This window comes from Pleurodeles waltl, chromosome 7 (genome assembly GCF_031143425.1).
Source record: "Pleurodeles waltl isolate 20211129_DDA chromosome 7, aPleWal1.hap1.20221129, whole genome shotgun sequence".
Lineage (NCBI taxonomy): Eukaryota > Metazoa > Chordata > Amphibia > Caudata > Salamandridae > Pleurodeles > Pleurodeles waltl.
Genome location: NC_090446.1, coordinates 29450731 through 29478503, shown reverse-complemented (window position 1 = coordinate 29478503; position 27773 = coordinate 29450731).

Sequence of the window (27773 nt, the reverse complement as noted above, 5' to 3'; positions counted from 1 at the left end):
CTTTAGTCCTGTATAAATCAGGATCAAATACCACTTGACGGCGGTAGACAGCATCTTTCTGTAGTACAGATGGAAACAACCATGCATAGGCACAATCCGGACTTTAATAGCACTAAGGCTCAGATTTATACTTTTTCTCACAAAAATGTGCTAACACAGTTTTGTGTGAAAAAGTATACGCCGGCTAGCGCCATTCCAAGATGCCGGAAGTGGGTCATATCTATGGAATGATAAGGCCCGGCTATTGTCATGAAAAAGGATGCTAGCCAGGTTTGGGAGGCGTAGGGGGATTAGGAGGTTGTGCAATAGAGGATGACGCTAGTCTGGTTAGAGGCATAAAAATGCCGCTAATGCATGGGGGTTGATGCACAACCCCCATCATGGACCCCGATGGATATGACTCCTGCCTTAGTAAAGACAGGAGTCATGCCCACCCCCCAATGGCCATGCCCAGGGGACATATGTTCTAACTTGGGCCCCCCATGACACAAAAAAAAAGAAAATACTCACCTGTACTTACCTTACTTACCTGGGATGGGGGTCCCCCCATCATCTGGCATCCCTCTGATGTGGGTGGGGGTGTCCCTGGGGCCACGGACAGGCACCTGTGGGACCATTCCATGGTCTCTGACCATGGAGATAAGCCCACAGGTCCCATAACGCCTTCCCTGACCCAGGTGTTAAATAATGGCACTAAGCAAGCAATGCGTTTTGCTCTGAATTTGCATCATTGTTTTGACGCAAATTCAGTGCAAACCTAACTCCATATTTATACTTAGGTGCTAGAGACGTCTAGCGCCAAATTTATGGAGTTAAAGTCTTTTTTTGGATGTGGAAACCTACTTTGCGTCAATGAGATGCAATGTAGGCATTACCGTGCAAAAAATGACTCTATGGCCTTAGCGCCATATTTATCACCCATGCTAAAATCACGCAAGGGGGGAGTAGGGATCAAAAAATGGTGCAAAGCTTGGTTTGTGCCATTTTTTAACGCCTGGGTCAGGACAAGTGTTAGGGGACTTGTGGGCCTATTTCCATGGTGAAACACCATGGAATAAGCCAACAGGTTCCCTGTCCAGGCCCCAGGGACACCCACACCAGAGGGACAGCGTAGGATGGGCGATCCCAGGTAAGCATAGGTAAGTACAGGTAAGTATTTTATTTTTCAAAGTGCCAATAGGGGGCCTTGAAATGTGCCCCTTGTACATAGCACTTGGTGCAATGACCATGCCCAGTGGACCCTGGTCCCCTGTGCTGGCCTTTGGGGTGGTGGGCATGACTCCTTTCTTTTCTAAGACCGGAGTCATGTGGTATGGATGGTTTTGTGTCAGAAAATGACTCCAGGCAGGTTAGAGCCATTTTGTTTACTTTAACCTGCCTAACGTCTTTTTTTGGTGCAAAACCCCCTTCTTCCATACCACCAGCCCTTCCCGACTAATGTCATTTTTTTTTTACGCTAGCCTACCCTTTTCACCAGCTAGCACCATTCTATAAATATGGTGCCCAGCTGGTGCACAGAAATGGTGCTCAACCTTTTGGTGCAAAACTGCATTGGTACAGTTTTGCACCAAAAAGTACAAAACAGGGCCTTAGTGCCATTATTTAAGGCCTCTTTCCCTTGTGCTTGATTTCAGCATGAGGGATAAATATGGAGCAAAAATGCCATATCATCATTTTTTGCAATGGAATGCCTCCTTTGCATCGCATTGATGCAAGGTAGCTTCCCGTAAGTTAATAATTACTTTAACTTTAAAACTTTGGCGCTAGACAGGTCTAGCGCCAAAGTATAAATATGGAGTTAGGTTTGCACTGAATTTGCATCAGGAAAATTACGCAAATTCGACACAAACAGAGTATAAATCTGAGCCTAACTCTTTTACACCTGTGCATAAATCAAGCATGGCTAACATCAAATACCCAGAAGAAACAAACATGAGTCTTTACTGTATGGTGGGCTAGTTGTCAGTTTTCCCAGGGCTTTGATGGACATCATCTGCCTGTTGACATGTTGTGCTAAGTAGCAATTTTGATTACTCATCAAACTTTTAAAGTTATTCCTAATAACTTTGTGAGAAAACAGGGCTGATTGCAGAGGCCCCATAACTTTTTGCCCCCATATTCCTCTTTTTGCTGGTGTTTTCCTGACTTTGATGGTGCCCTGGGTACTGCTAACCAGTCCCAGGGCCTGTGCTCTGTGTAAAATGGATATGCAAATTAGGCTAATTATAATTGGCTAAGTTAACCTACCTATAAGTCCCTAGTATATGGTAGGGCATGTAGGTTTAGGGACCACAGCATAGGTGGTGCACACCTAGGTGCATTGCTGAGGTGCCCAGTGTCATTTTAAAAGCAAGCCTGCCTTGCTGGCTGCTTTTAAATTAAAGTTATATGCAAATTCGACTTTGGAATTAAAGGTACTTCCAAAGTCTTAAACTACCTTATTTTTACATATAAGTCACCCCTAAGGTGTGCCCTATGTGCCCCTAGGGCTGGGTGCCATGTAACTATAAGCAGGGACTTTATAAAAATAGATTTATAAGCCCTGGTGAGGTAAAAACAGCCAAATTCGTTTTTCCCTCATTGAAGTAAATGGCCTTCATAGGCTAGAATGGGCAGACTTTATTTTAAATTTTAAAGTCTCCTTAAATGTTACATACCAAGAATTTGGTATCAAATTGATTGTTGTAATAAATCCCACAACTTCCAGTTGTTGGATTTAATATAACTTGTCCAGGTAAAAAGTTTAGACTTTACCTAAAAAGTTGCCAATTTCAGCTCTGCATTGTTTTTGCTGCTGTGCTCTGATTGGCCAGCCTGCAGCAGCTTCTGCCAGGCTGCCTTGATTAGGTGTGAAGTGGCCTGGCTTCACACAAAGGAATGTGCTTGGGGGAGAGAATCTCCCCTCAGCAGATGGTGAGGCAGGAAGGGGGAGGGCTGCCAAACTGGTCTTCAAAGTCAGAGAAGGACATTTGCAGCACCCAGCAACACCCCCACATCCTGCAACCCCAGACAATTAGGTGCCCCCTTGATTAGATTAGGAGAGGGCAGGAGAGAGGTGTGTTTATGATTTTTAGCCACACCAGTGGGTGGGCTCAGCCAGATGTAACCTCCAAAAATCAGATTCATCCATGTTGGATTTTTAGAGACTGTTTCCTTCTGGGATGGATTTTTGCCACACTTCCCAGGAAGTGGTCATCACAGGGGGACGACCCTGTCCCTGATTGGAGAACCAGGGCCCCCCTGCTTTTCACCCAGGAGCAAGGATAAAACTGGCAGACCTGCACCCACGCCTCAGATCCCCTCCAGAATTCAACAAGAAAGGAACTAAAGAAGAAGAAGGACTGCCCTGCTGGACCCCTGGCCTGCACCTGGAACCTGCACTCAGAAGGACTGCACCAGCTGCACACTTGGGCTTCACCACAAGAAGGACTTTGCCTGGCTTCAACTGGTTCAAGGAGGGACTCCCTGTTTGCTACAGGTGAAAAATTGCTAACCAGAGTCCCCTGCACCAACTCCTGAAGAAAGTGACCAGCTGACCACTGTCCAGTGGCCAAAAAGGAGTTTGCGCCAGGTGCATTCTGGGAGTTGAAGTCCGCACCCCCCAAGGACCATCACAGAACTTCTGGACCCTTGGGGTGAGCTGTGGACCCCAAAAGAACCTTAAAAGAACATCTGGGTGAAGCCCCAGAAGTTTGGAAAAGATTTGAGAATTTTTGCAAAAAAGCTCCAGAGAGGGACCGACCCGCCGCGGAAATTCTAGCCGGCTTGCCTCAACCGCGACCCGGCCTGACTTCGTGGTTCGTCCCGGTAAAGAAAAACATCCAAAAAAGAGACTAAGTCCGAACGTAAAAAGTTGACCGGGACCTCCCAGCCATCGTATCCGAGAAGGGCTCCATGGACGTCGGATCAAGATCCAGGTTTACCCCGGTCGAAGGATTTTCATCTCGAGAAAACGACTAAGTCCGAAGGTAAAAGTCTCCACCGAGGAAACCCACATCGCGTATCTGGACAAGGGCTCCAGGAGGTCGGATTCAACTGGCAGGTTCGTCCCGGTGAAGAAAAACTTCAAAATAAAGACTAAGTCAGAAGGTAACTTTTTAACCGAGGCCTCCCGCGACCTGTAGCCGAGCAGGGCTCCATCCCGGTCGGCCTGAAAGTTTGACTTTGCCCCGATCGAGGTGCAACCAGATGACCCGATTGGCGCTTTTTGTTTCTAAGCGCTAGAAAAGTAATAATTCTTTAAAAATTCATATCTCCGGTTCCCCTGAACCGATTTTAATCGTTTTTGTGTCATTTTAAAGATAAAAATATAAACTATTTTTATAAACTGGTTTTGGATTTTTAAACTGTGTCCTGTGTTTTATTTAATTACTGTTTTGTGATATTTGAATGCTTTACACTTTGTCTCCTAAGTTAAGCCTTGACGCTCGTTGCCAAGCTACCAAGGGTTGAGCTGGGATTAATTTACTGAGACCTAACTGTACCTATGTGGAGGTTAGTGGCTTGTTGCTAGGTGTAGGTACCTACCTGCCCTACCAATAACCCATTTTCCAACAAACTTCTTGATCAAAGGAGCAAAACATGCTAATTTGTAGCAACAAACAACATTATTTTCATTCCTAAATTTCTGCAGCAGCAGCTGATGGCTAAATGTGTCACTCCAGCTCCAGGGACCATTTCCCTGAAGATCCACATTGGTGTAATGAGTTAGCAGAGTCCATATAACCAGGTGAGTACGAGGGGAGCACAGGTTGCACCTGGAGAAAGGGAATTCTGCACGTCCAACTTCATTTAACAGATTATTCGTTGCTTCCATATTATAGTGCGAGCTGTTATTTCCTATTGTCTGCTATAAATATATCTCCTCTCTTCTTGCAATGCGGACTGAAGCCTGATTATCAGAAGTGGACACGGTCGCTCACCTTCCGATGAGGGTGCTTGTGCTGCAAGTAATTTGTAATAATTTTTAAAGAGTGTGAATTTTCCTTGTGCTGAACGTGAATTCCTGTAGGCAATCCTTCCCAGTGCTTTTTATCAGATATGGTCAACATCATAGATGTTGGAAATCGTATTAAAAAATACACTGAGTACAGCAGTTGCTGACTATGGCAGTGCAAGCCGACCCCTCACCAACACTGCAGCTCAGCCCTGATGGGGGCTAAACCACATGGAATAATTTCTTCACTACTAAAGTGGGAGGTGGGTATGTCCTAGAGGATACGTTTTGAATCCAGACTCCCTGACAACTTGCGACTCTGGGCAAATGACAAATTGTTTGTTCCTAAAAGATGGGTAGAATGTCTGGTCTGGTTCCCTTGTAAAGACCTCAAATGTATTTGGTCTTTGGTCTAAATCCATGCTGTATAAACTTGCAAAAAACCTCTGACCTTTTCAACCCCACCTAGCAATCACTCCCAGGGCTGGCACACAAACAATCTACCTAGTGCCACACTCACATACCTTTTCACCATACTGTAAAGGTGTCTGTGTGATTTTTGGCATGGGTGTTGTACTGAAGACGGTACCCTTACAGGACAAACTGATAGCTAAGACATAGTTAAAAAAATTCCAAACATTGTATGAATGTTACACACTGCAGCACACATACGTTTGAAAAGTTTGGAGAAAATGTTTACGCCCACCTCAAAGACGCATTACTTTTTTGAGCACAGCACTGTAACACCCGAGTACCATCAATAGTAAACCCCCCTTGAGCCAAATTAAAATCAAATAAAACATAGGGCTGCTTTGCTTTACTTCAGGTCTACTTTACAATGCCAATTGTGCCAGAAAGTAAATCCAGATTCAAGACTGTGTTAGCTTGTGACACTTTTGTGCTAGTAAATCTGCCCCTCTGTTTGTTAATGTTCTGCATAGTGGGTGATCTTATATAGTTAAGCTGTTCATTATATCCAGTTGGATGTTTCTAGAAATGGCTGTGAAGGTTTCACCTGTCTCATTGACTACAGCCCACCACCAGAAGCAGAGGGCAGTGAGGCAGTAGACAGAAAATATCTGCTTCCTTATAGCTCTCACTGCAGCTGTTATTTGTCATCTGGTAGCGTGTGTAAATAAACTACTGAACACTGATGGGCTTATATACAAACCCTGTGGTGCAGGGAAGTGCAGCAAGTGACCTTGTTGTGCTGTCCTGAGCCACAGGGAAAGGACAGAAATGTGCTGTATCTAAAGCATATGGGGCATTTCTGTCCTCTGACCCTGAGCTGATGCACAATAGGCTGCCTAGTGCCGAAACAGACATCCATGCACCATTGTGTAAGAATGCCTGCATCACAGATAGGACTGTTTCTATGCAGGAAGGAACATCTCCTTTCACAAAAACAATCCATAGAAACGTTTTCCTGTTTGTAGATGTGAGTACGAGGGGAGCACAGGTTGAACCTGGAGAAAGGGAATTCTGCACGTCCAACTTTATTTAACAGATTATTCATTGCTTCCATATTATAGTGCGAGCTGTGATTTCCTATTGTCTGCTATAAATATATCTCCTCTCTTCTTACAATGCGGACTGAAGCCTGATTACCAGAAGTGGACACGGTCGCTCAACTTCTGATGCGGGGGCTTGTGCTGCAAGTAATTCGTAATCATTTTTAAAGAGTGTGAATTTTCCTTGTGCTGAACGTGAATTCCTGTAGGCAATCCTTCCCAGTGCTTTTTATCAGATGTGAACAAGTCAAGTCAACATCTTATATGTTGGAAATCGTATAAAAAAATACTCTGAGTGCAGCAGTTGCTGACTATGGCAGTGCAAGCCGACCCCTCACCAACACTGCAGCTCAGCCCTGATGGGGGCTAAACCACATGGAATATTTTCTTCACTACTAAAGTGGGAGGTGGGTATGGCCTAGAGGATAAGTTTTGATTCCAGACTCCCTGACAACCTGCGACTCTGGGCAAATGACAAACTGTTTGTTCCTAAAAGATGGGTAGAATGTCTGGTCTGTTTCCCTTTTAAAGCCCTCAAATGTATTTGGTCTTTGGTCTAAATCCATGCCGTATAAACTTGCAAAAAACCTCTGACCTTTTCAACCCCACCTAGTAGAGGAATAAAGCTACTCACAGGCAGATTTACTTAATTTGAATGTAAATCAGTGGTGTGTTGGGTATGATGTGTGGGAAGCAAAGAGCAGACAGTGCTTTAACTACTAAGATGTGGTGCTGATGCAGTCACTCCCATGGCTGGCACACAAACAATCTACCTAGTGCCACACTCACATACCTTTTCACCATACTGTAAAGGTGTCTGTGTGATTTCTGGCATGGGTGTTGTACTGAGGACGGTACCTTAACAGGACAAACTGATAGCTAAGACATAGTTTAAAAAATTCAAAACATTTTATGAATGTTGCACACTGCAGCACACATACGTTTCAAAAGTTTCTAGAAAATGTTTACGCCCGCCTCAAACAGGCATTACTTTTTTGAGCACAACATGGTAACACCCGAGTACCATCAATAGTAAACCCCCTTGAGCCAAATGAAAATCAAATAAAACATAGGGCTGCTTTGCTTTACTTCAGGTCTACTTTACAATGCCAATTGTGCCAGAAAGTAAATCCTGATTCAAGACTGTGTTAGCTTGTGTCACTTTTGTGCTAGTAAATCTGCCCCTCTATTTGTTAATTTTCTGCATAGTGGGTGATGTTATATAGTTAAGCTGTTCATTATATCCAGTTGAATGTTTCTAGAAATGGCTGTGAAGGTTCCACCAGTCTCATTGACTAAAGCCCGCCACCAGCAGCAGAGGGCAGTGAGGCAGTAGACAGAAAATATCTGCTTCCTTATAGCTCTCACTGCAACTGTTATTTGTCATCTGGTAGTGTGTGTAAATAAACTACTGAACACTGATGGGCTTATATACAAACCCCTTGGTGCAGGGAAGTGCAGCAAGTGACCTTGTTGTGCTGTCCTGAGCCACAGGGAAAGGACAGAAATGTGCTGTATCTACAACATATGGGGCATTTCTGTCCTCTGACTCTGAGCTGATGCACAATAGGCTGCCTAGTGTCGAAACAGACATCCATGCACCATGGTGTAAGAATGCCTGCATCACAGATAGGACTGTTTCTATGCAGGAAGGAATATCTTCTTTCACAAAAACAATCCATAGAAACTTTGTCCTCTTTCTAGATGTGGGTAGTGTTGCTGCGGTACAATACGGTAGACTAAAAGGACTGTGTGAGCAATTCAAATGTGGCAACTTGAGACCACTGCTTTTTTTGTTTCACAGTGGTTTTGTTAGATTACCATTTAAGGGATATTCTTTCCCAGATCTGCCACCTCAAGTCATATTTCTTGCAATAAGAATGCCTGTTTACTCTGCAAAGCTCCCTGTTGTACGCCTGCATTTGCTACTGCTCGTTTCATTGGCCATCAGTAATAGCTTTTAATGACACAAACTTTGCTTCCAGCAGGTAAAGTTTCATACTGTCTGGAGCAGCCATCCTGAAGAAAAGGTGGTAAGCGATGCTGTGGCTGCAGACAAGGGAGGAGATGGGAAGGATGTTCCTGGGAGTCCTACATCTCTCCATGTGCTGGAATTTATCACTGAGACTCCCTCAGGAAGTACATGTCATGAACGGTTAATGTAGCACATATGCCTACATAATGTTAGGGATGTGTCATTTCAATTTGTGGTAGTAATTTAAATTGAGTAGAATCTAATTAAAATGTAATTAAGCTGAAAATTACAAATATTGAACATTTTAGTAAGTAAGATAAACACAATTAATATTTAATGTATAAATAATATAGGACTATTAAGTAGTGTAAACAGGTATTTAGGTCTTTTCGGGTTGTATTAAACTTAGCATTAGGTACAACTAAGTAGCTTTTAGGACTCAGGTAAGAATAGCATTAAGGAATAGTCATTGGGTTTTAGGGTTCAATAATCGGTCAACATAAGGTGAAATAAGGGGTTTTTAGAGTTCAGGAAAGGGTGGCATTAATGGGCAGTAACAGGTTTTTAGGGTTTAGGCATAAATAGTGTTAATGGTAGTAAAGGATTTTGGGGTTCAGGGAAGGGTAATTTAAAGTTACAGCCTAATAAATACATTAATGGCTTAAAAGTGTCTTTGGAAGAGATAAAGGGCCAGGTTTAGGAAAAGTGGTGCTACATTACATGTAGCACCACTTTTCTTGCGTCCCCTGGTGCCCCCTTACCACCACCATGTGCGTGCTGTATTTAATATGTGACACTCCATGTTGCAGGATGGGGCAATTGCATCAACTTTTTTGACACCATTGATGTATTCTGCAGGATTAGCACCAAAATGTTGGTGTTAATCCTGCAGAGTACCTAAGGGCCAAATATAAATAATGCTTGCCCCCTTTCAATGCCTGCTTTATGTAGGCATTAAAAATACCCCACAAAATGTTCTAGTTTTCTTTGTGCCATTTGTTCGCCCCCCACCTAATGGGAGAATGCCATCCTTACATATATTATGCTTGGTTGCAGGCATAATGTGGCACAAAGGGTTAAAATGTGGCATAAGGCATGCATTATCTCACTTCGTAAATTTGGTGCTCCGATTTTGGCCCCGTTGGGCCACATTAACATAAACAAATGATGCTAATGTGATGCAAGGAGGCGCAAGGCCCTCTTAAATCTGCACCATAGTTTTAGCGCAATCTGGCAGGTAGCTACTGAGGTGATGAGGCATAAACATTGTAGAGAGAAATCCAAATTCTTGTTGCACTGCCTAAAAAATACTGTATTGCAATGTGTTACTATTCGAAAGTGAGGGAGCAGTATGTTTACTATGTCATCATCTGAGACCACTAAACAATTTTTAATTTGATGGCAGGAACCAACTAGAAGAGTGCTGTACAACCTTTTGGGTGATCTGAGCCATGGTATATAATGTTCCTGCTTCTAGGGCAAGCCCTGACAGTTCAAATGTTACAGGCTAATCCTACTTGTGTAAATTAGACTAGCATTTAACTTTTAGCCAGACATGAAGGATGCTGCAGCAGAGGTGAAGTCTGGTCAAAAGAGAATTGCCTTAGTCAATCCTAGACAACACAATATATTGGACAGGATCCTTGTCATATTGTTCTGTGAACAACTGATGGATGCCTCAAAAAAGGTACATTTGAAGGTGTGCACTCTGTGCCACTGAGTTGATTTGCTTTTGAAGGTTGATTGATTTACAAAGAATGCCACCTAGTGAGTTAGCACTATTAAAGAATGTAGGCTTGCAGTTAGGAAGTTTATGTTTGTTCGTAAAGCTCACTATCACCCACAAGGATATCCTGGTGCTTGGGAGAGAAAATCTTAAGATACAGCTTGCTGTCATCTGCAAACTGATGTTATAAAATCCCTGATGCCTTTAATGACCCACCTGGAGTTTGGATATATAATTCGAGGCTAGAATGAAAGTTTGGAGGACCCTCTGATTCAAAACCTCAAAGTTGAAAAACAATTGTCTATAATGGTCTGCCGCAAACAATTAGATAAGGGGAAAACCTTTTAACCTTTTAAAGAGTACAATTATAATACTCAATGATTCTGATAGAGCCATGGTCCCCAGCCACTGTATGTTAGTGTATGCCTTCAGGTGTCATCCCTGTAGCATTGTACGTGGCTGAATGTTGTCCCTCAAAACTTGCAGGTAAATCTGGCTACCCAAACCTATTGTGGCTGCTGAGGAATGTCAGGACAGGGGCAGAGGAATGTTATAATGAGACTCATGGGCTAACCAGAAGGATCATCCAGAGGACCTTCGGTCGGCCTCCTGAAGGCCAGGTTCAGGTGCCTCCATCTGACAGGTGGATCCCTGTGCTACTCACCCAGGAAGGTCTGCCAAATAGTAGTAGCATGCTGCATATTAAACAACCTGGCCCTCAGATGGCATGCACCCTATCTGCAGGAGGAGGAGACTGGAGATGTACCTGTGGCAGCAGTAGACCTTGAGGACAGTGAGGATGAAGAGGCTGAGGATGAGGATGGGACAACAGAACATCAGTTATCTTCCAATGACACACAGGTGAGATAGCGCAACTGATCATTCCTCTGACTATTGATGTATTCTGTGTGGCTGTAGAATGATGGCATTAACGTCCTTTGCATCTCAACTTATTATCACCTATGGCTTGTAATTTTACAGACTGTGTCCTGATGTGCTGACTACAGACAGCCACAGGTGCTTATTCCCATGCTCTCACAGTGTTCAGATCATTTGCACTAGAGGTGACTGTTTCCATAAATGCACATTTTTTAAACTTAAAATACTAGTAGTCAAGTTGTGTTCAAGGGTGTTTATTGTAGTTTTATGAAATTGAGGGAAAGGTGCAGTGGAATGGGGTGAAGGAGGAGGAAGGTCCAGGGTATTATTCCAGTCTGTTTGTAGCACCGGTCCAGTGTCCAAGGGGCCACGGATAGGATGCAAAAGCAGTTCAAAGTGCACAAGGTGACAGGTTGGGGCACAAAGGGGACAATCAGAAGAGTCTCATTTCCTGGTGGTGGTCTTGGTCTTGGCAAGTGTCTCTGGCTTCTGTCTGGCTCGCAGGGAACATTTGCGGGGTGGTTCACCTTCTGCAGGGGGAGGGGTCCTGGTGGCCTGTGGGTCCCGTAGCGGGCCTCCTGCCCACTAGCTGCAGCAGAGGTGGAGGGCTGCTCAATGGACTGGCTAGTGATACTGTTCCTCCTGCAGCTGCCTGTTCTCCTTCAAATTGTCAAGCATCTGGCCCATCGTGTCTTTGGAATGTTGGTATGCTCCCAGGACCTCGGTGAGTGCCTCCTGGAAAGTCGGTTCCCTGTGCCTGTCCTTCCCCTGGCACACAGCAGTCCTCCCAGTGTCCCTGTTGGCCTGTGCCTCTGTCCCCTGAACGGTGTGCCCACTGCCACTGACCCCAGGTCCCTGATTGTCTTGGGTATGGGGTGTGGACTGGAGTCCCTGTACAGGAGGACACACTGCTGATTGACGTGTCCTGGGGACAGAGGTGTGGGTACGCTGGGTGGGTGCTGTGGTGTTGGATGCTGATTGGGGGGGGCTCTGTGGTGGACTGTGAATGTGCTTGGGTGACCGACTGTCCAGTGGTCCCTGATGGGCCAGGTTGTTGGTCCAGATCCAGAAGTCCAGAGTTACTGTCATCACTGGGGGCATCTTCTGTTGGGGGACTGGTTTGTCATTGCACCTCCTCTCCGCTGACATTGGCTGGGGCACCTGAGAGGATGTAAGTGATGTATTAGCCTTCGTGTCTGTGACATATTGTACATCCCTGGCTTCCCCTCTATCGTTGGTGTTGCCCTGCCACCATTTGCTTGTGTATGGTGATGTATTGTGTGATTGTTAGTTTCCCTATGCTGTGTACGCTTTGGTGATGGGTGTCCGTGCAGTGCTGGGAGGGATGTCCATGCATTGGTATTGCATGCAGGGCTAAGCATTGGGGTTAGTCAGATGTGTAGGTGCAGTGTGTGGGATGGAGTGGAGTGATGGGAGTGAGGGTGAGGGGGTGTGTTGGCATGCAGGTATGGAGGGTGATACATGGTAAATGTTGACTTGCCAGTGTCCAGTCCTCCGGCTACTCCAGCAAGTCCCTCAGGATGCAGTCGTGCCAAGACTTGCGCCTCCCATGCTGTGAGCTGTGGAGGAGGAGGTGGGGTTCCACCTCCTGTCTTGTGTATGGTGAGCTGGTGCCTTGCTGCCACATAATGTACCTTCCCTGTAGGTCAATCCACCAGTTCCTGATGTTGTCCCTTGTTCTTGGGTGCTGTCCCACACCGTTCACCCTGTCCACGATTCTCCGCCATAGCTCCGTCTTCCTTCCAATGGATATCTGCTGTACCTGTGCTCCAAACAGCTGTGGCTCTACCCTGACAATTTCCTCTATCATGATCCTTAACTCCTCATCTGTGAAACAGGGGTGCCTTTGTGGGGACATGAGTGTTGTGTGGTGTGTGTTGGTGAGAGTATGTTGAGTAATGTGGAGGGGTGTGTGATGTGGGGTGCGTGAAGGATGTATGGGTGTATGTGGTGTGTGTGTCTAGTTGTCTCTGTTCTGTTTGTGTCAATCTCCTGGCAGTAATTGTTGTTCGTAAAGGGTTGTGTGTACTCTGGGTGTGTGTTTTACAGTGCTGTGGGTGGGTGTGTGGTATATGTATGAATGTCTGGCGTGTGTTTTTCATATTGGCCAATGTAGTGTTGTTTTGTATGGGGGTGTCCATTCTGAGCGCAGTGGTATGTACCGTCAATGATTTACCACCATTGAATGTCCGCCATGGTGATTTGTGGATCATAATGTGGTGGGTGTAACAGTATGGGTGTTGGGCCAGGCACTTTAGCACTTACCTTTAGGCTGGCGGATTTGTGTATGTGGCTGTATTCTGTCGGATTAATGTGTTTGTGTCATAATATGGGAATGGATATTCACCACCCCGGCGGTATGTTGGCGGCCGTCCCTGCGACGGTAAGCAGGATTTACCGCCAATGTCATAATGAGGGCCTTAATGTGGGAGATCTTCTTTTTATGGATTTACCTGGCCATCTTAAGGAAGTTCACATTGAAAGAAGACCATTTTCTTTCTTATAAATCATCTTTAGAGTACCAGGGGACAGAAGGATGTTTTATAATGCTCCTAAAAGGAGTTAAATAATCAGTTAGTTCAGCAAATGTATTTGATTAGCTTAACTATTAATGGAGTTGCTCAGAGTTGCTGTCATGAGGATCTATCTATGATACTTTCTCTGCCAGTATAGAAATAGATAAAAAGTGCTCTAGGTATGCAAACCTCTTTGCCAAATGCAAAGATATCCTTGACAAATATATGACTAATCATGATTCCACAGTCATGATAACCTAGGTTTTCTCATTGCCTGTAACACAAATCCTGCATACTTCCTTATAAGGAAATTGACATACATGGGACAAAATCCCTCCTCCCCATATAACATAGGTCATGACCTTTTTTCTGCTTCATAGCTGCAAGATCTTAATCAAGCATGCAAACAACATTGATCTCCAAGGGTTAAAAACATTCTTATAAACATTTACACAAACTAGACAATAGCCCCCAGCTGTTCTTAAGGAAAATCATTTTATAAAAGCTATGCCTACTGTATCTAAGCGCCCTCCCATTGGCCAGAGTAGAAATGTAAATTGCTCACCCCTTTTGCTATCCCTGAGTTTAAACATAGATCACGCAAATGATGGCCTGTGTGTCCATTTATATGTAGAGGTTCAATTGACCAGGTCTCCTGCAAGCAGATAATTGAAAAATCTGAAAAAATGTTGTTCCATTTCACATTGTCCTTTTTTTCTTGGCTGCTGGATTCCAATACAATATTTTCAGCTCAGATCTAGGGTGCTCGTTGGAAACAATGGACCCATTCATTATGGACTGTAACGTTAAAGCCTTGTCTGCTAGATTGGCTGCATCTGCTAGAGTGTATTAGCTAGTTGGCCATGGAGCTACCCCCCTTGTTGGATGGGTGATTTTTTTTGCCATATTACTAGCATCATTAGGGAAACCTATATTACTCCTCCAAGTACTATGGGGCCTGCCTGGTGTCCTTGGCGCTCCTGTCAGTTGGCTGATGTGCAGCCTGCCTTTCTGGGCCATCAAAGAGAAGCAGCTGGAATCCCTGTGTTCAAACCCCATCTGTGAGTGACTACAAAAGGATATTATGTTGTAAAGATAGCCTATCAGCACCCAAAAGATTTGCGAGGATGAAGGGCCTAATTGATTCAACCTTCTCAAAGCCATCTCCACCAGCTATGCCAATCTGAAACTAAAAACGACATAGCCCCTTGTGCAAGATTTTTCACCTCTCCCCTCTCAACTTGCTGTCTGTGCACTTATAATGTATTTTCCCATGTCATCATTAGGAGATCTAATTTTGCACCTTAGTGAATGTCTAGCTTTGCTCTTCAAAGAAGGCCAGCTTCCTTTCTGCAGTTGACCAAGTACACGGACATTCCTCAGAATCAAAACACAAAGGGTGTCCCTTCTGCGTAAGATCCAGCCACTGAACATAACTATTATCGGTATCGTGGGACCCACCAAGGTCGAGGGGAGAAGCTTTACTTTGGACAACTATGAGCGGTGCCCTGCTCTCACTTTCCTCTTCCCTTTCTCAAGATTGCAATTTCTGAGCTCTGGGGACAAATGCATTACAATTCTAGAGCTCAGCTTGTAGGTGTACAGGCACACTAGGATCAGGATTTGAAGGGTTTGCTGAGTTGGTGGGGGAGAGAGTCAGGGAGGTTTTGACAATGACTATGTAAGTCATTACTGGCTGCCTCTACCTCTTTCAGATGGCAATAAAGTATTTCAATTGAAACGTTCATCTATGACTCTAATGCCTTAAATGCAGAGTGAAGGAGCTTGGTGAGTCTCAGCTGCAATGCAACTAATCTGGCACTCTATATGTCCTACTGTATCCCCTTCCATTTTGCCATTATCTCTCTTGAAGATAAGGGTGGGACAGGAAACTTTAACTTTCACCTTTACCACTTTCCTTTCTTTTTGAAGGGTGTTCTTTATAAGGCTAGGACATTGTGATAACTGGGATTGTTAATCATTAGATAAACAAGAATTTCCTCAAGTAGTTCCAGATGCATAGTTCCCAGAGGGTGTGACTCTTGAAATCATATCAGACAAAGTTTCAGCAGGGATGGCCCAGTCTTTGGTTGGCAGTCAGGTTATCCCCTGTCTAAGCAAGGACCCTCACTGTAGTCAGGGCAAAAGAGAAACACACCTGGTTAAACCCTGCTCATCCCCTTGGTAGCTTGGCACGAGCAGAAAGGCTTAACTCAGAAGCAATGTGTAAAGTATTTGTTCCAGCACACACAGCAATATAATGAAAGCACTACAAAAGAGACACCACACCACTTTAGAAAAATAGGGAATACTTATCTAAATCAAACAAGACCAAAATGACAAAAATCCAACATACACAACTCGATATATGATTTTTTAAAATAATAAGAGTCCTACTTCATTGAAAACAATGGAAACGTTATTGTTACTTAAAGTACCTGGTTAGCGTAAAAAATTAAGCCGCACTGGTGAGCATGCATTGAAAAAGGCCAGCAATATGTAAATTTCTCACTCGGAAGTGAGACCGTGCGTCATTCCTTCTCCGTTCGGGTCAGCGTGATTTGTTTTTCTCTCACACAAGAGAGCAATGTGTCTATTCCCAGACGGGCACCTTGGGTCTGGGCAGGCTTTGCTTTGATTTTTCCCGCCCAGCGATGTGGCATTCGAAATCTGGTTGCACGGTATCAGGAATCTGTGCAGCATGGGGCTTGCGTCGGTTTCAGCAGCTGCAAGCAGGTGTTGTGTTGTTTCTCCAGCTGTGATATGTCGATCTCCCAGCTGTGTTGCGTGGAGGGTTGATTTCAACCATGAAGTGGGTGGCACCTCAATTATCAGCCCTTTTGCAGATGCTGCATCATAATTTTCCCCACACGCTGAACTGTGCGTGGATTTCTGTCCTTTTCCACCAGCTTCACCTTTCAAGGGCCAAGGGATAGGTTAGGGCACCACTTGCAGGGCAGGAGTCTCAGCAGAGAGTTCAGGTGCTAGCAGAGAGAAGTCTTTGATGATCCTGAGACTTCAACAAAAGGAGGCAAGCTCAGTTCTGGCCCTTGGAGGTTCTAGACCAGTGGAAAGTCACACAAAAGTCGGTCTTTGTCCCCTCTCAGGCAGAAGCAGCTACTGCAGGCCAACCCACCAAAGCACAGTCACAGGCACAGGGGCAGTACTCCTCCTCCAGCTCTTCAGCTCTTCTCCTTGGCAGAGGTTCCTTTTGGTTCCAGAAGTAATCTGATTTTCAGGGGTTTTGGGACCAATACTTATACCCCTTTCTGCCTTTGAAGTTGGCAAATTTCAAAGGGAAGTCTCAATTGTTTGCAAGATCCTGCCTTGCCCAAGCCAGGCCCCAGACACACAACAGGGGGTTGGAGCCTGCATTGTGTGAGGGCAGGAACAGCCCATTCAGGTGTAAGTGACCACTCCTCCCTACCCTCTAGCCCAGATGGCCCATCAGGATCTGCAGGCTACACCCCAGCTCCCTTTGTGTAACTGTCTAGTGGAGATTCACAAACATCCCAACTGTCAATCTGACCCAGACAGGCAATACACAAACAAGCAGAGTCACAAAATGGTTTAAGCAAGAAAATATCTACTTTCTAAAAGTGGTATTTTCAAACAGACAATATAAAAACAAACTTTACTAAAATATATATTTTTAAATTGTGAGTTCAGAGACCCTAAACGCCACATTTCTATTTGCTCCCAAAGGGAATCTGCATGTTAATGATATTTAAAGGCAGCCCTCATGTTAACCTATGAGAGAGATATGCATTGCAACAGTGAGAGCTGAGTTGAGCAGTATTTCACTGTTAGGACATTTAAACACACCAGTACATGTCCCACCTTTAATATACACTGCACCCTGGCCATGGGGCTACCTAGGGTCTATCTTAGGGATGTCTTACATGTAGAAAAAGGGAAGGTTTAGGCCCGGCAATAAGGTATGTTTAAAACTGTCTACACAGATACTGCAGTGACAGGTTTGAGCCATTTTTACAGGGCTACTAATGTCGGTGGCACCACAAGTGCTGCAGGCCCACCAGTATCATTTGCTTTACAGGCCCTATTCACCTCTGGTGCACTCTGCTAGGGACTTACTAGGCCAACTAGATATCTAATTTACACAGGGAACACTTACACTTTAGCATTGGTCAGCATTGGGAAAGTGTCCAGAGTAAACAAAACAGCAAAAACGGAGTCCAGCACACAGAAACAACGTGCGTGCTATATAAAGCCCACAGGTGTCTTGCTGATTGTGCCCTCCTCATCAGCCTCTTCCTGGCAGCAGGGCAGTGTGGTCTTTTTGCGCACAACAGTGTCTCATCTAGGCCTGTTGAGGAAAAAGTTTACTTGAGCACAAGCACTTAAGAAGCAAATAGGGTTTATTTCCTTGTGAGGACACACACATTCCAATATACAGGGTGTTTTACCAATAATATATTAGAGCTAAGCCTTGAGTGCTTACAAGACACACTTTGATTAACTTACAAATTTATAAAATTGGCTTTCGGGTAAATAGAGAAGGCAACTTCCCATACCATGTATTACTTCAGTGCATGTAAACTGTAGCCCAGCCAGAGCCCAGTACTGTTCTTGACTGAAAAATATGCCATTTAACATTCTAAGCAATTAGTGGATTTTAGGCACAATCCATTATATAGTCATTAAATAGGGTAAAAAGGAAGTTTTGATGCACAGAATATATTTTGGTAGACAACACAAGTGCTTTACTACTCTTTAGTAGTGGTAAAGCATAAAGACTTATCAAGCCAGCAAATCAAAAAAGGTTGATAATTGGGGGGGAAGGGAGGGGCGGCACGGCAAAAAATAATACCATTCATTAAAAAAGACAAGCAAGGCAAAAAAATCCGGGGGTATTTGGACTCAACAGATCTTTACTACTTAATACTACATCCTAAGCAGTTACATAATGAAAACTGGGCAATGACACAATGGTATAAAATCAAACCATTATCATGTAAACCAACATAGTGAGTCTTACCCCTTTTATTGCAGAAGTCCAATTATGCTGTAGGATTAAATGTGTACCTTAAAATATGAAGCCACATGCATGTCTCACCTTACACCAAGGGATGCAAGTGCCCACAGTGCTGGATCTATATGGTTCTCACTGGTAAAGGATAGTAACTTTCACTGAGGAATGCAGCTCTGTCTCACTGAATACTGCTGTTCTTCACAGGTAGCACTTTTTATGAGCAGAGGCGAAATCTCATTGAGGATTCTCTTTGAGGGTTCTCACCAAAAGCTACATTTGCCACACATTGAGGGAGCAGTCACCTCTTTCCTTTTGGGGGTGCATGGTAACTGAAAATTCACAAATTTCTGGTAAAAAGTAATGAGTAAAATGAACTGGGCGAACCTTCAAAACTATATTAATGCAGAATATTTAAGCTGCATATTCTACTCTGTATTTATAGTTTGCTATGCAAATTAGATCAATTTCAGTTACCACCGAACTCTAAACCTTTTGGCAAGGAAGAGAAAACAAAATAACATTTTTAACTCAATAAAGGGTGTATACGCTTCTCTAGGTAGATAAAAACAATGTCAGAGTAGTTAAACTGTTTGAAAACAAATTTTAGAGCAATTTATTGGGAGAGGGTTCATTTACATTTGAGAACCATTATGTTTTAGTGAATTTATTTGATCATTCTGCTATAAAATTTCAGTATTTAATATGTGAACAATACCCTTCTGATTACATTTTAAATTGTGGAGGATGACGTTTTGATGTTCACTGCATTATCTCGTGGAAAATGTCCAGTGGTCACCCCCTTACTTGAAAAAAACGTTTCTGGTGAAACCATCAGAATCATTTTCTTTACAAAAATAAAAACACGTGGTATTAGAGAAGTGTGTCCCTAGCATCCAGAGTTTGATTATTTTTTGTTATTCTATAAAGCCAGAGTGTGCTGTCAAAGCAACCAGAGAAAGTGAAAGCAGACCAGTGGCATAACAAAGCCCCCCGCAGCCCCTGTGGTGCAGGGGGTCCCTGAGCTCTGGGGGACCCCCTCACCACAGAACCCTGGCCTGCGAGCACCTGGATGAGTCCGGTGCAGGCCCTCTCCATGTACTGTGCAGGGGCCCCCCTCAGGTTTACTTATGCCACTGAAGCAGACCACTCCAATAGTACAGTCTGCTTTCACTTTGATTGGTGCCTGTAAGCATAACTTTCACCCCGAGCACCGATCAACATGGGAGAGGCCGTATTGGTAAGCGGTGTGGTCTCTCCTAGATGATCCTTGCAGGGAGATTATATTGGACACCTGCTCTTCACTCCAATAGAAACTAGGGGCTATTTTTGTGTGGGAGCAGCACCCTGGGCATGGGCCTTCCTCCGAACACCAAGTGCAAACCATTCTTTCAGCACCCCAGGAACAGATAAGGTAGGTTGTAGCCCAAATCTGCTGCCTCGAAGGCCCTCTAGGTTGCCAGGGAATTATTATATTTACAGTGTAAGGGGTTTAGCCCTCTTGGGAATGGGCCTGTGCTAACACTTAGCATTGAGCACAACAATCTTTCTGCCTCTCCAGCGGGTGGATGGGTGTGCTTTCCTCTAATCTGACCCAACAGAGGAGCAGAAAGTCCATAATGTACTGTAATGCTTTATTTACAGTCAGTGATCACCCTGGACATGGGCCTTTGCTGTCCTCCACACCCAGGCACAATTGTGTTCTAATTCAAATCTGCACCTCCCCCCAAAGGCCAGGAAGCTCTTTAGAACAACATGGAATGCTTAATTTACTTTTTGAGGAATAGTGCCCTCCCGCATGAGAATGTGCCTACCCACCCCTAGACACAGCAGTCTTTCTGTTGGTTGTTTGCCCCAGTCTACCCACCAGGGGAGCAGAAAGGTCACAAGACACCATGGGAAGAAAAGGCTGAAAAAAAGAAAGAACTGGGTGGGTCACCAGACATTGTGCTGTGTCTTCACCACAGAATGTGCTAAAAAATGTTCTTCCCCACATGGGGCCAATTGCTGGTTTTACTTTAAATATTTCGATCTCAGGGAGCAAAACCATGTCTGACAGAAACAGATCAAACCAGGGACCATGCAAGAGTTGCAGGGTTCCTGGAACAACCCATTCCAGTTATGTCCACAAGCCATAGTTTGAGGTTTACAGGGCATTGTGAGTAATAACATGCAGTGGGATCCAGCCATGCCGAAGTACTCTGCACTCCAATGTGTGCCCAGTTTTCAGAAATGTCAGCATTTGGTAGGGTTCCCTGGGTGGCAGCTGAGTTAAGGCCACAATTCTTGAGCTGCCCACATTGCCAAAAACAGAAATTTTCATTCTTGAAATTTGTGTCTCCATAATGCCTTTTGGGGTGTATCATTTCACAAATGGGATAGGACCAGCTGCAGAAGTCAGGTACTATTTTTATTGAGAGAACTGTGAGAATCCTGAGATGTAGAATGCTTGTGGATCCCCAAAAATTCAGGATTTATCCTTTGCAAAAATGAGGGGAAAACATATAATTTTATCCAAAGTTAGATATTTGTAGGGCATTGTCGTTAAGGAATCATAGTGGCACCCAAGCTAGTCACACCACATTGGACTTTGTTGAGTATCTCGTTTTCATAAACATTGGATTTTGGTAGGATTGTCTGACTGTAAACTGAGCTCGGGCCCAAATTCTAAATAAACCCACATTGCTAAAAAGTATTGTTTATCAGAAGTGTGGGAACAAGTGTGGGAACAAAGAATTGTAGAACATTTGTTACCGTCAATTGATGGTATTTAACATCTACAGTGGTGAAACAGAGACTGCATTTCTCATTGTCAGGGAAGGAACAACTTAGCCATCTAACCTGGCAGATGGTGTTGGCTTTAGGACGTTGTGCACTTTAAACAGTTAAACAGTGATAAAGCCTGTGTGCTCACTCCCTTAAACATGCTACCATTGGCTTACACCCAACTGGCACCTCACATGTACTTGTAAGTCTCTGTTTCAGGCTTGCCATTGTAGCCTATGGGGGTCATTATGTAGGTTGGTGGAACTTACCGCAACATTATGACATTGGTGGGTTGGCTTTGACCGACCTGGAGGTAGCAGCCACCGGGCTGGAGATAACCATCTCCAGCCCGGCGGCCGCCATTGTGCCGCCTGCGGGATTATGACCCCGCCTACCACCATGGTTTTCATGGCGTTCGTAACGCCACAAATACCATGGCGGCAGGCCCTGTCAATGACAGGGAATTCCTTCTCTGTCACTGATAGGAGGCCCCACCCCACCGACCTCTCCAAACACCTCCCACCGCCCCACCTCTCCAAACATCCCCCCACCCCCTACATCCACACCCCCTTTCACACACACACACACACTCATTCACACATACATACAACCATGCATACATCCAATCACACACACATCCACACACACTTCAAAACATACATGCAGACACGCATTACGATTTCTATACATACACGCACTCACACTTCCATACATTCATGCACACAATCAACACTCAACACACACCCGCAATCACGCACACACATACATGCACACACCCCCACACACACACAACACCCACCACCTCCCTCACCTGTCAGAGACCCGACTTACCTGGATCCTTATCGCCATCCGCCAGTATGTCTACAGCCGGATTTCCACCCTTCTTGCGGTTAAAATCCAGCCGTGGTCATAATATGGAGGACGGCTGGTAGCCGCGGTGACGGTCTTTTGGCAGCCATCACTGCAGTGGTGGGCGGTTTTTACTGCCAATGTTATAATGAGGGCTAATGGGTCTATTTTTAAGCAGCCATTTTAACCAGGCTTAAACCTTCTTTCAGCAGAAATATGAAAGACCAATCTGTTAACAAAAGTGTTGGCACTTTTAATGTTTGCATGATTGTTAACTAGAAAAGAATATATAGAAATCATTGGGAACATTCTCACACGCCTGCTTGCATTAATGCCATTTGCCGATTTGCATGATTTCGACTCCACAGTTCTATCCTTGGAAAGTAAAGATATTTCCAATAATTTCCTTTTTTCTTTCTTCCAGCTACTCATCTGCATTGATGTCATCAGCACCCCTTAGGAAATGGGAGAAGGAAATATAACTTTTTGGACAGATTTTATTCTTGTTGGATTTTCAGATCTTCCAGACCTGCGGATCCCCCTTTTTGTTTGGTTTCTTCTTATGTACTTGGTAGCCTTTGCAGGTAATCTTCTAGTCATGACAGTCATTTACACTGACTCACATCTCCATAAACCAATGTATTTCTTCCTTTCAAATCTTTCTTTTGTAGACATCTGCTACACTTCAATTACCTACCCAAAAATGTTGTCCGGCTTCTTTCTTTATAACGTACATATAACTCTCTGGCAATGCCTACTGCAGGTCTACTTTTTCATAGCCATGATTGCAATTGAGTTTTTTCTGCTGACCGTTATGTCTTTTGATCGCTATGTGGCCATCTGTAATCCTTTACACTACTCAATAACCATGAGTAAGCCGGTGTGCCTCCAATTGGCCACTGGGTGTTGGATTCTTGGGTTCTTGGAGCCAATATTTCACACTGTCATCATATCAACATTTTCCTTTTGTAAGTCTCATGAAATCAATCACTTCTTCTGTGACTATCCTGCCCTGCTGAAGCTTTCCTGCACCAGTACCCTTGGAATTGATCAAATGACTTTTATTTTGGGTGTTATCGTTTTAATATCATCTTGTATTTTGATCCTTGCATCATACATCAAAATTCTCTTAGCTATCTTGAAAATTCAGACAACCACTGGAAGGCACAAGGCCTTCTCCACTTGTGCCTCTCATCTTACAGTGGTGATTTTATATTATGGAGTGCTCATATTTGTTTACATAAGGCCAGCTTCAACATACTCAGCGAGTCAGAGCAAAATATTCTCCTTACTCTATAGTGGAGTGATCCCAATGTGTAACCCTATTATTTACACTCTTAAAAATAAAGATTTTAAAGATGCCATGCAAAGAATGAGAGGTAGAAAATGTTAGTGGCGATCTACTGAATACATGTCTGTTTTCTATATGGGTATCAGCAATATGAATGCTTCCACATAAATAACCAAAAGTTGCCATGTAATTACAGAGACCATTCATGTTATTAAAGTTATGGGAAAGGTAAGTTGTGTTGCTTATTGAGGGGGGAAAGGTTGTCATTGTTTGGGCTGAGAAAAGTAAAGATATTGTTGACCTCTTTTCCTGGAGATAAGATACAGCCCCTTGCAGATGGAATCCTTGAGTTTACTAGACAAATGTGTCTTTTTGCGGCAAGTGGCCAGATCCATGCAAATGTTTGAGCACTGTGGTTAGTGCTACACAGAATGAAAGTGTCAGATCACAAAAATAAACACAGGTATCCATTTCAACATGGATTTGAACAAGGCACGTGTTTCAATCTGGTCATTCCAGATCAGAATTATGTTACTGAAGGAAGGCCTCTATAAGGAGCAAACCGAATCCCATCCCTTCCAACAGTTGCTCCACTTTAGATGAAGAGGGGGACCATGATGACCTCTACCAGAATTATCGGGAGATACTCTAATTTAAGCAACTCATTGCACCTTCCACTGCTGTGCACTATGCGTGTATATTCTTAACATCTGACTAATTTTATAATTACAACATCACTATCACTATAGTAACTGTTAGTATAGTAACTGAGGTACATTTGTGTTCATATCTCTAATACACACAATAACTACTAAGTTTAAATGCAGAAAAAATATTAACTCTAATTAAACAGAACAATTGAGAACACTCACAAAAATCAATTGAACGAACCTTCTTGTAGTCAATCATCACAGGAAACCATCCAGTTGCCATCTTCCATGACCTAAAAATTTACTATATAATGCCTGTCAAACAACTATGGATCAGAGCAAATGACTCAACTCTTTGGAATTGTGAGCATTACTAGCAAATGTCTGATGAACTAGAGCTACTCATGTTTAAATGGATGAAACAAAAAATGCTGACTATGTCCCCATGACATAGCGACCAGGCCCTATTTACATTGTTGCTGAAAGTTTTCCTGTCTTTTTGGTGTTTTTGATGTAAACCCCCCACCAGCATGGTGGGATCTTGAAATGCAGATGGCCTTGGGAGAAGCACTGTTACTGACCCCCCATAAGTCAAACAAGGCCCTAAGCCAGTCAGTATGTTTATGCAAATGAGTGGTGCTTGCTGAACTGAGATTAACTATTTCAGTAAGTCCCGTTATTTTCAGAACTGCAACCCACTTTTCAGTATGAGAAAATGTCATGCCCCCACCTAGCTTTACTGGTCATGAGGCAGGCAATTTTTCAATATCCCTAAAGCTTTGTATGGTAGCCGTTAGACCTGTCACCCTTAGGGTGGTCTTCCTCCAGACCTTTTGCCTACATTCCTCTATTACTGTTGCTGTAATTATTTTTTGTTGACTTTAGTTCTTTCTGCAGTTTACCACTGTCAACCAGTGCTAAAGTGCTCACTCACCTACACATGTTTTGATTGGCGTACAACAGAATGGCATATTTAATTTACTTATAAGTCCCTTGTAGAGTGGTATACTATATATCCGGGGCCTGAAATGAAATGTTACTAATAGGCCTTCAACACATGTCATCCACTTACGTAGCACCTTAAGGCATGTGCCAGGGCAGCCAGTGGAACCTGAATGCAGTTTTATACTGCTAATTTGACTTGCCAGTATAAACCCCTTGCCAAGCCGTAAATTCACCTTTTATTGCATGTAATTCTTCCCTAATGAAGGCCCAAGGTAGTCCAAAGGGCATGATGCAGTGTAATTAAAAGGTTGGACTTCTGTTTTTAAGTTTTACGTGTCCTGGTAGTGAAACATTCCCAAATTTGTTGTTCACAATCCTCGCGTACCCTACTCCTCGTGTAGGATAACATTAGGGATTCGTTATTACATTTAATACGCTGTTTTTTCCAATTGGGAGCTAGTGGCCATGCCATGTTTGGTGTCTTTAGAATTGTGGTGGAAAGCCCTATTTAATGGTAAAGTCTGGAGCTTGATCACCTTTTTAAAAATTGCACTTTTATCTTATGTCTCATATGATAACAAAGGTTGCCTTAATATATTTAATAAGTGCTAAATTTGGGTCTCCTGGAGAAGGGCATATCAACCAGCTTAGAGGCAAGCTAGGACAGTATTTTCTTCCTCTTATTATAATGTATCAGTCCCTGTACATTCAAGGAGACTATAAAGAGGGGAGAGCTCAACATGTTAGGGAAGGGGCAAAATGCAAACCACTAACACCCTGCCCAAAAGTAGGGATCAGGCACCCAATGGGATGCTGGTAGAAGGGTTTTTATGCATATAAAGGCCAACAGATGTCAGAGGCTCAGGCCACAGGGGGTCAGAATGGTGAAATAGTGGATTGTTGGGCCAATGAGAATGCTGGAGGTACGTGACAGGGCGGACGGACTCAATATTCAGATATTGTGAGTGTGGGATCCAACAAAATGAAAAAAAAACAACTTGGATCTTTTGAGTCACCAAAGGGAGCATGGGTGCCCAAAACCAGAATAGGGTCTGAGTCGCTAGTTCTGGTAAAGACACATTCGGCGGGCCAGTGCCAGAAATAAACAAAATGCACCAAATTGGAGGGAGGTGTGCAGGGAAGAGGGGAGCAGAAAAAAGAGCAGTGAAGTCACAAGCAAGAGTCAGGGCAGCAGACCCCAGAGCACCAGGGTAATGTACAGCTTCAGAGTTCCCAGACAAAACAAGATAAAGGCCAAGGATCAGGAGCCAGAGCTTAAAGCTACAAAGGGAAAAATGCTTTAACAGCCCACAATCGGACAAACCACTGTGTCCACATGAAACAATAGTGTGACAGAGTTAGCGTAGGAAGCTTCAAAACTCATTAAATGACAACATGCAGCACAATGTATACTCAGCAGCGTCTGGAGCTGTCCACTCAATCTGCAGGAGGGAGACATTAGGCATGGGCACTGATAACAGAGTTCACACTGGCCTTCAGTGGTGATCTGGACATGTGTCATTTGTTAGTGCCTCCACAGTCTTTAGGAGGCTGTCCCTCTAAGGGTGTCTCCTGGCCATTCTGTCCTGAGATCTGCCATAGCGTGTCTGGTCCTCACCGCCTTGTTGCTGGAAGGGTGCATCGGGGGTCATTGGCATAGTATGGAATACTGGGAGAAGAAGCCTTTTTCACATGGTGTTGGTGTCCACCGTGGTCTGTGTTTTGTGGCCGTCAGGATCAAATTGACTGTTATTGCGTGCCATTTGCAGTATTTGTCTGATCCGCTCATGGCAAAGGTGGCAAGCTATGGTCAGGTGTATCCTATCTCTGGGCACCTATGCAAGGGCATGAACCCTATGTACACTACATTTACAAAACAGACTTATCACAACGGTTCTTGCCTTCCCAGCAACAGAAAAAAGCAAACTAAACAGGTCAGTAAGTGAAAGAGACATTTGTGTAAAAACTACCTTCCAACAACAGATCTGAAAAATAAAAATTAAGACATTCAAAAAATATTTTCCTACTAAGCATCAAAAACAAAGCAGCAATTACCTATTTATCTTAAAGCCATCTGCAATCAGCTGGCTCTACCAAAAAGCCTAAAAATAACTTGAATGTCCCTAAGGGGGTGATTCTAACCCTGGCGGTCGGTGATAAAGCGGCGGCCAACCCGCCAACAGGCTGGCGGTCCATAAAATGGTATTCTGACCCTGGCGGGAACCGCCAACACAGCCCGCCACTTTAACACTCCGACCGCCACGGCGGTACAAACAAACAGCGCGGCGGTCACCGCCAACAGGCAGGCGGCAGACAATGTACCGCCCACACTATCATAACTCACCAATCCGCCACCTTTTCCGGGGCGGGAGCCCCGCCGATAAAAACACGGCGGAAACAGACTACGAACGGGAAAACGCTCACCACTACGCACTCTACGAGGAAGGAGGACAGATTGGAACCCGAATTGAACATCATACCTACTCTCGTCTACCTTCTCATCTACCACGAGTACGAACTCCGGCGCAGACGTCAACGGTGAGTACTGCACCTACGACACAGGGGAGGGGGGAGGAAGAAAGGGTTACGGGCACACACATATGCGACCCCCACGCCCCCCCCCAATATGTACACACCAATGCAGAGCAACAGGTCACAGTGACGTCACCCAAACCTCCGTAAAAAATGCGATGACAAAATCAAATTGGGAATAAATAT